We start from the raw sequence: 9,568 nt of genomic DNA, 5'->3' as shown, positions 1-9,568 counted from the left end.
CATATACTCTTCCAGCCAATCTAAACTTTGTTGATGAGGAATGGAAGTAAAAAGGTCAATCACATCTATAGTAATAAATAGCAGATTCTCAACATATTAATCCATTGAGATATGTGTTAGTAGGTCCCAAGAATCCTTCAAGTTATCCCTACTATTCATGAAAAGTGGCTTAAGCTCCAAATCAATATACTTGGCCAAAGGTTAGGTGTCAGATCCCTCTCCAGCAACAGTAGGTCTCAGTGGGGGATCTAGAACATTCTTATGTACGTTTGGGAATACTAAATGTAGTGGGAACCCTGGGCGCCTCATTATGTAAAATTTTTGAAATTGCCAGGTCTATTACCCCTTCAAGCAGCATGTCATTCATAGTTGCGTATATCTCTCTGTACGCTGTATAAATCTCATTCAAGGGTACTCGAATATACTTAGATTCATCCTCTAAAATACTCATCATTTTAGACTCATACATAATGCTATCCATAAAAACAGTTCCACCTTTATCCTGGGGTAATTATTCTCAAAAAATCATTGTTTCTTAACTCATTCAAAAGCATCCTTTCTTCCATACTCTGATTAGAAACCACTCTTATCATGCATGAGTCCTTCTCTCAGTTCCTTTTCCACTAACATCTCAAATTTTTTTTAGTTGTGAATGCAGTTGTGGATTATAAGTGTGTTTCCTAATCGAGGACCTGCTGACTTGTTGCTCATGTTCATTGTCTTTGTATAACAATTCCAAATTTGTTTTTCTGATAAATAGTTTTAAATCAATAATAACTTTACTTAGATCCACCTTTCTAGGTGGAAAAAATTTAAATCCTTTTGAAAAAAAAGTTTAAAATGAAGTTCATTAATTTCTATGGTACTATAGTTAAAAATATTATAACCATTAAAATTACATTTTGGACCATCAACATTTAAAATTAAGTTATTCACCTCCTCCATGTGTTCCCATTGTGCCCCCCTCTTTGGTTGTGATTGTATTGCACAGCTTGTTGGTTCCTGATTCTCCCCGACCTTCGGAGAGGGGGATACTCTAAAGGGTTGTTAATATCCTGATATTGTCCACCTATGTCACCTTTATCCTAACTCACTAGCTGTATATCCACCGGGTTACAATAATCTTGAAAATGTTATTTATATATATATATATATATATATATATAATTTTTTTTTTGTGTGTATAGCTATGTAATCTACACATTAGTTCATTTAGTCATTATGTTATTACCTTCTGGGTGTGTGTGTGCGTGTATATATGTGTGTATATGTATGTATGTATATATATATGTACACACATATATATACATACACGTGTGTGTGTGTGTGCGCGCGTATGTGTGTGTGTGTGTATATATATATTTTATATATATATATATATATATTTTATATATAATATAATATATATATATATATTTTATATATAATATAATATATATATATATATATATATATATAATATATATATATATATATATATTATATATATATATATATATATATATATATCTATATTCATTCATAGGAAATTACTAGGCTTAACTGTTTAAGAGCCCTTATAAACCTAGCCAGTATAACCCATTTTTACCTGATATATGGCCCCTAGGGGTAAGAGGATGGGCATGGGTTTGTGCCTAGCCCTTGAGTATGTTACAGATTGCACCTGTCTATATGAGCCAAAGACTCTCCCGCAGGTGTAAATTTGTGAATCTCCATCCATCCAAATTGCATTTGAAGTGGACCAGGGAAGAGCTGTGCTTCATGTGAAAAAAAGAAGGGTCAGTCTCTGAAACACATCTGTCTCTCCAGCATTTTTTGGTGGAGTCACTGACAGTTTAGATTCCTAGATTGGGTGACCCGCTTGCTGTTTGACTTGTGGATGTGTAGCAGCTCCGTCAGGGTTGGATTTGTGAGTGCCTTTATAGGTCAGGCATAGGTCACCCCCTTAACATTCAGTAGGAGACAGAGTAACTGGATAGACTTTGTTTGTCCACATAGGACATGTTTATACCTTGTATTTTCTTTGAGGAACCTCTGAGGTCACTGCAGCTGCTGTAAGTGCCTGGTCAAGTACATTCCAAATGGCACATTGTACTTTATTGATCTAATGAGGGCTGAGTACAGCAGGACTACAATTTCATTGGATCTGGATGCCATACCTTTACTTAAAGGTTGTGGCACATAGAAGGACTTCCTCACCAGGCTATCTGTGTACTTAGATCTGTCACTTCTAAGTCTACTCTTAAGGGTATGCTATTGATGTAACTTGCAAGTGTATTTGACTTCCTGAAGGGTATGATGAATTTTTTTGCATTTAGTTTTAGCTCACGGTTCTGGCACTAATCATTTATCTGATCTAGACCCTCCTGAAGGATGCCTTCATCATTAAGAGGATTCCCGACGGATGCAAAATGGGGACAAGCTTTTGTTATCCAGAGGCCTTCCACATTAGCCTTGAATTCAGAGGTGTTTACTCTGAACAGGAGTTCTTCCATTACTGATCCATATGGCACACCACTAGTAACTGGCCTGTTGCTGGATCTGGATTCACCCACTTTAGCTACGTGTCCTCTCTGTGAGCCAGTTGGCTGTCCATCTGGTGACATAGGGACGTATGCACAGTTTTGTGAGTTTATAATGCCTGATTGGGGAATTGTCAAATGCCTTGGCCAGGTTGTTATAGGTTGTATGCACTGTTTTACCTTCATCCATGACCTTGTTGACTTTCTCAAAGAAATTCACCAGATTCAGTAGGCATGACTTGCTTTTGACAAAGCCAAATGGGTCGGGTCCAGTGTTTCGAGGTTTCCTGAGTCATTCAGTCCCATGATTATTCTTTCCATGGACTTACAGATAAGACCAGTCAGTCTTAATGGGTCTGTAATTTGCTGGGTCAGTAGATGGTCCCTTTTTATGCAGGGGGATGTCTGTTGCCGTCTTTGACGCTACTGGGACAAAGTCAGTCCAGAGGCTGTGTTTAAACAAAGATCCTAATAGGCCTGATAAGTCCTGATTTAAGCTGTCTTGAGGCAACCTGGTATGTTGTCAGGCGCATTTTAAGTGGTGTTTTTAGCTTGAGAGCGTGCAGTGACAACTTGTTTGGTGGATAATTAGTGGCGGATGGCATTTCTTGAGGAAGAACTGGGGGTGATGGGTAAGTGAAATTTGTGCTGAATTTGTCAGCCATCAGATTTACTACATCATCTGGCTTGATTATAGGTGGTGTCATCTGCAACTAATTCCGCACATTGTTGGGTGTTGCCCTTAAGACTGCGGACATAACTGAACGTGCCTTATGATTATCCCTGGCTTTGGAGTTTATTTTTCCCTCAAAGTCTACTTTTGGAGATTTGACTAGTTCCCTGATTTGCTTATTCAGACTGAGGGGCTTTTTGTTCTTTTGTGCACATTCCCCTCTTACTTCTTGACAGGGTTTTCTTTTTTTGTGCAACCTATTAATTCCAGAAGATCACTAGGGTTTCTTGTTTTTTTGTGGTTTGACCTGGGTATATTTCAGTGTAGTACTGCCATTTCTATGCAGTGGTTCGTATAGTCATACAGGGCTTTTGTGTATGCCATTGCTTAGGTTAATGTATTTTCTGGATGTGGGGAGCTTAGAAACAAGCTATGCCATCCCATAAGTGTAATTACCCTTACAGAATCTCTTAAAGATTTTGGGGTTAGGTGGGGCGACTACTTTTACCTTTGTTTCAGGGAAGACTGCTTTATTTGAGTCAAGGAAGATTACTTTATCTGATTTTACCAGGGAGGACATCAGACATTGTGGGGGGGGGTGCAGTACTGTCCCTGGTTGTGAGTACTAGATCTAGGACATTGTTCCCCTAGTGGAAGTGCAGAGTAGCTGCTCCAGGGCATTTGAATTTACAAAGTCAATAAATCGTTGGGCCTGCATGTTAGTGATCATGTATGCCTCCCAATTTATGGAGGAGTAGTTAAAATCACCCAAGAGTATGGTGATTTGAATGGTGAGTGATTATAGTAAGTTCAGGTATGATGTGGGAGTTTCATGTTGGGGGACCTGTAGCTAGCAAGAATAAGGTAATGGATTTTTCTCAAGGTTAGTTGGACATGGAGTAGCTCAAGTATGTCATTTTTTGACCACCCTTGAGATGTTCTTATCCTTTATTTAGATAGACATACCTTCGCCATTTGTTTCTTGTTCAATGGGTTGTTGGAACATATGAAAGGCATTGTAGCCATGCAGTGCTGGTGTACTTTTTGTGGCTTTGAACCATGTCTCAATAACTGCACAGATGTCAGCAGTCTGTAAGGTGGGGAGAGCTTCTAGGGATTGCAGTTTCTTGTTGCACTGAGTAATAACACATTTTGCCTGTTCTGCATAGCTTTTGTTATGTTGGAAGGTTTGTCTGTTTGGCAGTGTCTTTTCACTATAGGGGTGGATAATGTTTTGGTCAGTATCTGAAAGCCTAAAGGTCACAGGTGAAGACCATCCCTGGCAAAGCAGTGTGGCCTTTCAACCATGTCCTCCCAGGCTGACAAGTATTGGGACCCCTTTGGAATGACACAAGTAGCTGTGCTAGTTGTTAAACTCTTATCATTTTCTGCTGGTATTGTGGTATCATCCTTGGATGCTGTAGAATACTGCTCAATGGTAGGCTCAGACCTGCCTATGATGCACATTCTGAGAGCTCAATCATGTCTCTCTTCATGTAGTCCAAGGAGCTATGTCTCAGGTCATTCATGCCCACATGGACTATGATTGAGTCATACTGGTACTTTAGGGGTGAGTGATCTGAGTCTTTGCCTGATCTGGTGGACCATGTCTCATGGCAGGCAACTAACTGTAACCTTCTTATCCAACTTGGTGTCTCACAATAGTCTCTCCTGTGATCAGAATATTGGGTTGTGGATTGTTTCCAACTTACAGGCTTGGTAGTAGAGATGCAATGAGATGTGGCTTTGTGTTGTGAGGGGGAATTCTTTCTTTGTATGCAGAGTTTCTGAGGAATGTGCCTTAGAGGCCTTTGAGGTTTGGGTAGGTTACATGTGAAGCACCTCCTCGTATGGGTCTGTATGTGTAGACCTTTGTGGGTCTGCTGAGTGATGTGCATGACTCGCTGACAACCTGTTTGTTGCTTTTTGTGTCTGTATTTGTGATTCTAGCCTCCACCGCCAATGTGTAACTGCATCCCTCACATATTGTATTTGTCTGTTCGAGAATTAAGTGGTTGCCATTGGACACAAGGCAACTGCTACATTGCCTCGGAATGCCTTTGTCCACCAAGATGGATGCAGAGATAGCAGGAAAATGCCTATGCGTGCTTGCAGGTCCTAATGTGTACTTCCAAGGGATAGAAGTGAAGGGTGTTTGTAACTGGACTAGTAAGGATGCTTACTTGGTGTCATCTGCAACTAACTTTACCAGCAATGCTACCCAGCTCTCGAACCAAATGAGTGATAAGTGATAGTCATATGTGCTTTAATAAGGTAAGATAGACATAGTAGTCTTAACTAAATGCGTAATTGCTGTTAGCCTCACAGACTAGTTGCTCTGCGATTGACATGGGACTGAGGTAAAGTTCTGAGGTGTTTTTATAGGGAAATTTCAACTACTGGTGATTGCATATATACAAGGCACTAGCAGCTGCTGCTGTGTGAAGAACAGCTTTGATCAAACATGAAGCTAGTGTACAATAAAAAAAGAAAAGTTTTACACTAACTGTCTTAAGGCCAATCCAGTAAGCACACAATATGCTTTTCAGCAGCAATTCCCAGCTCAGGTGAAATCAGCCCTCTCCTGCCACAAGTGTACAGACTTTAACCATCTTAATGTAAAATGACTGGTTTAGAGCACAAATAAGGAACCATGATCAGATGCCTAGCACTAAGAATCAGATATGGTGCATTTCAGTGCAGAAAAACAGTCCTTACAGCAGCTTGAAAATGCAACTTTTAAAAATTGCAAAATAAAAAAATAGCACAGTAAACTTTCACAGTATAATGACATTATAATGAGATTAAGCAATGTTTATAGACGTTTGCATCTACAGGCCCTGGAATGGTGAGCTGATGCATCCAAATGTGATTAATTTATACCAGCATTGGAAGTACAGAAAACTGACTACTGAGCCCTCTGGCCAGTTAAAACAATTACATTTAGAGCCCTTTTGTGGTTCCTAGCTCAGCTAGACCAGGCAAGGACCTACTCCCACTAGATGAATAATCCCAGTCCTCCTAATGTAAAAGCACAGTAAGAGTGTCCAGAGTGAAATGCTACCACAAACAAGCTTAAGGAAGGGCAGTAAGTAATTCAGGATAACAGCAGTGTACTTAAAACAGCTTATAAAAGTGTGATTGTTCAATGGAAGTAATTCACTTTGTAGAAATGCGCCAGGAGCCACTAAGTTGTGCAGTCTTATCAGAACAAGTTTAGTATAATTTTCATTGATATGCGAGTTGTATACTTATGCATTCCGCTGGCATCTTTCACCATGGCCATAACTGCTTGAGGTTTAGCCCTACCAATGACCTGTTAAAGAACATTTCTGAATGTTAGATACAAATACGGATTTGTGATAGGACTCTGGTTAGCACTACCTTCCTTCCATCCACTTTTGGACAAGTGGCACTTTTGCCAGATGTTTCTGTTGGATCACCCTGTAATGCAGCTACTGTTAGCTTTGCAGATATGTAGTTGCTAGTAGAGTAAAATTTGTGGGTTCTGTGGACATGTGCTGTACTAGGCTGGTGTGTTGCATCATATTATGCATTGCTGTTTGCATGCAGATGTCCCCAAATGTTGATTTTTACAGGAAAACATGTTGAATTGTGACTATTTGTGAAGACCTACTTTATTAAGGAGGGTCCCATTGTAAGTGAGAACCGTAAAGATATATCATTTACATAGCGGTGCATTTTCCTTGTAGTTCAATTTGTTTTTGCAGGTGGTACTTGGTTTGAATTAGTCAATAACTGGGGCAGTCAGTACTGATATTACCTTATTCCTGCTGAGAAATGCTATGCCTTGGCCAAAGGGAGCATGTAGCTGTAAACTTGAGGACCTGAACATTTTAAACAATGTGAAGGGAGCACAGGTTGGAATTATCCATGTGTTATAGCAACTACAGAGGGCCCTTTCAGTCATCTGTTACAGGAGTACTTGTTTTGCTTTATTTCTTACCTGCATTTTTGGATGTTTCCTTATTGTATGCTGGTTCTGCATCATAGAAAATTTGACCCTGACTGTGCCTAAATGACATAGGTTTCACTAACAGCTTAGTTACTGAAGGAACCAGCTGTGAAAAGGTAGGTGTGAGCTGTTGACATTTGGCTTACCCACCCTGAGAGGAAGGTATTGTAAATTTACTGCCAACAGACCACATATTGGCAGAGGTCAATAAGTGCAACTGCATGCACTGGGGACTCGTGGGAGGGTGCTTTTCGACTGGGAAGTGCGCAGAGTTGCATCTGAGCATTGTAGATGTACAGAAACTGGTATCTATCCTTGGCTTAATGTAGTAGACATTACACCATACTTTAAAGCTAGAGTAGAATGGGTGGGTAGGAGCATAGCTCTCAACCAGTCAGAGGCAAATCTCAAAACAATCGGGGACAAATCCAGACATTATCAGCGACATTTACAAATTATTAGTACTATTAAGTAGAGACATTGACAGAATAAGAAAATGTGAATTAATATCCATTTTCAGAAGTAAAAGAAGCTTATAACTCCTTAATTATTTCATTATTTATTAACAGTAATTCACTTTGTTTCCAAAAGTCACCATTTTTAGGAGGGATTAAGAGGGTCTGCTCTAAAATTTGACTCAAAATCAGGGATGTCTCTAAAAAAACAGGGACAGTTGAGAGGTATGGGTAGGAGCAATCAGGGACAAAAAGTCTAACCTTTGCTGTCTGATGGCTGCAGTCCTTCGCACTAACTTTCCTGTCTTGTTGGTGTTGGGAGAGAGAACTGAAAAAGTGTCAGTGGGATGATGAGGAAGCTTGAGACAAAAAGAAATAGAATGGAGAAAAAAGACTTGCAGGTGTTTGTTTTTTATGCCACCCTTTTTACATTTATGGCTGTTGGCAACATTAATGGAGAACACTGGACTGTCTAGATGTTTCTCTTCTTTCAGCTTTTCCCGGTTAGGGGTCACCACAGTGGATCACCTGTCTGCTCATGATTGGCAGTGGAGTTTTACAGTGTCCAGTTGCCAGCCCGGCACCCAACCTTCCACAGAAGGCGCACACATGCACGCACTCACACTTAGGGCCAATTTAGAGTGTCCAATCCACCTACAGTGTGTCTTTGTGATGTGGGAGGAAGCCCGAGCACCCGGAGAAAACCCACGCGACCACATGGAGGACTTGCATACTCTGCACAGAAAGCACTCCAGCCAAGGATCAAACTGGAGAACCTCTTGCTGTGAGGTGGCAACGCTAACCGCTGCACCACCATGGCCGCCTGTGTCTATCTGTTACTGTATACCTGTCAAATTGTTGAAGCTGTAGTATAATTTGATGGTTGCTACATCACGTCAAGTGTTTCTTTAATGGTCATAGTCTGCCTTAATTATAAGGGGGCTACCTCGATAGCCCCCATCACACACAGTGTACCTTTTTAAAAATGCTTACAACTGGAATTAATGGTGTATTTGTCTGTCTACCTGTCTAATGAAATCTATCTAGCTAAGTATAAGTAATGCCAGACTGTGCATACTTAAAGGGATTAGGGGACAGAAATGATTAGAGAAACAATTCTACTTTCTCACATAAGCACACCTTTGCCTTTTTAGACTAGCACTTCAGCTAAGCTCATTGTTCTCCCTAGTGGCAGCTCCACAAAAAGATCTGTTTGCAAGTCACTCGAGTATGGTGGAATCTGGAGGTGGATCTCTTTGCTTCGCAAATCAACCACCATCTAAAGAAATTTTCTACTAGGGAGTATCACCACCTAGCATGGAAGGTGGATGCCTTGACCTTCCAGTGGAACTCCCTCTTCGTGTACTCATTCCCCCCTCTGCCTCTTATTCCCAAGGTACTGATCAAGATAGGGGAAGAGGGACCCAAGGTCATCCTCTTTGCTCCATATTGGCCCAGACAGCATTGGTACCCCTTGCTGTGCAGCCTGACATTACAGCCTCCCAGGCAGCTTCCCCAGATCCCAAACCTCTTGATTCAAGTGGGGGGAGGGGGGGGAGTGCTGCACCCAGACTTGCAGACTCTCTAACTGTCAGCATGGCTGATCCTCCAAAGGTAAGCAAGGAACTTCTGCTAAGCAAGCAGGTCCTAGACATTATCACAGAGGCCAGAATGCCCAGCGCCAGAAAATCTTACGCAGGGAAATGGAAAAGATTCTGCTCCTGGAGCCCGTCCAGAAGGGCCAGTTCCTCACAACTTTTCCATCCCTCTTATCCTGGACTATCTAGTGGAATTACTCAATAGTGACCTCTCCTTCTCTTCTGTTAAAATCCACGCCTCAGCCATTTCAGCTCATTTTAATACAGACCAGTCCCTGTTCTCTCATCCTTTGATTAAACAATTTCTCAGAGGGGCTTCTAATATCTGACTTCCCAGAAGGCCA

At 40.9% G+C, this 9,568-nt stretch overlaps 1 protein-coding gene across 7 annotated transcripts in view; it reads left to right on the top strand.

Moving 5' to 3' along the window:
• The window catches only part of LLGL2 (LLGL scribble cell polarity complex component 2), a 2,451,001-nt gene that overhangs the window by 722,130 nt on the left and 1,719,303 nt on the right, over positions 1-9,568 (top strand). The gene's annotated exons all lie outside the window — the stretch shown is intronic.

The sequence above is a fragment of the Protopterus annectens genome, chromosome 10.part0, assembly GCF_019279795.1.
Source record: "Protopterus annectens isolate FY-2018-M chromosome 10.part0, PAN1.0, whole genome shotgun sequence".
NCBI classification, from domain to species: Eukaryota; Metazoa; Chordata; order Ceratodontiformes; family Protopteridae; genus Protopterus; species Protopterus annectens.
Note: the sequence above shows the minus strand (reverse complement) of the source record. Positions and strands in the feature narration are given on the sequence as shown.